The sequence below is a fragment of the Cicer arietinum genome, chromosome 4 (genome assembly GCF_000331145.2).
Source record: "Cicer arietinum cultivar CDC Frontier isolate Library 1 chromosome 4, Cicar.CDCFrontier_v2.0, whole genome shotgun sequence".
Taxonomy (NCBI): Eukaryota; Viridiplantae; Streptophyta; class Magnoliopsida; order Fabales; family Fabaceae; genus Cicer; species Cicer arietinum.
Window position 1 is genome coordinate 29,530,431 of NC_021163.2, and position 820 is coordinate 29,531,250.

An 820-nucleotide genomic window follows, 5' to 3' on the forward strand; every position below is an offset into this window, starting at 1 on the left:
AATTACTCCCAAATTTCGGAGTTTGAACTGCAAATTATGAATTTCATGTTTGAAGGTCGTCAACTTAATTGGGCATTTTTTGTGAAATCTATTATGTTTGGCTCTCGCGAGGCAATTGGCTTACCCTAGGCAAAGGAAGTTTCACGGATTTTGAAACACTTTGGTGTGGACTTCTCTGATGAAGTTATGTTTACACCCACCAAATAAAATATGTTGGATTTAGGTGTCTTGCCTAGCATGCAGATAATATGGAATGAAGAGCTTGAAGCATTTGTGCATAAAGGTGATCATGGTCAACCATTTGATGATGCACCGGAGGACAATGCTGGACCCTCAAACGCGACTGCTCAAGGAGATGACGATGGCGAGGACACTGCATCTGATGATGATTATATCTCTAATCAAATGATCATGACTCGCCTTGATTCTTTCCAAACCTTCTTCAAAACTCAATTCGACAAGTTGACCACCTCTATCGACACTCGCTTCACCAACATTGAAACTACTATTGCTCGCAATCATGACGCACTATCTCAAGACATTAGTAATTTATCAGACAAACTTGATCATTTCCACATTCCGACAGAATTTGATTAAGTCTTTAAATTTTGTACTAAGTTCACTTTTTGTATTCTGTGTTATTGTAATATTTGCTTTATGAACTCCTTTGTCGTTTTAATTCTGGTGTGTTTTGTATTACTCGTTTCAGGACTTATTATGTATTCACTTTTATGATCTTCTAACTTAATTTCCATTACTGCTATTCTTGTTTCCTTCTATGTCTTTTGTGTATGACTTTACTCGCACCGTGTATGTCTCT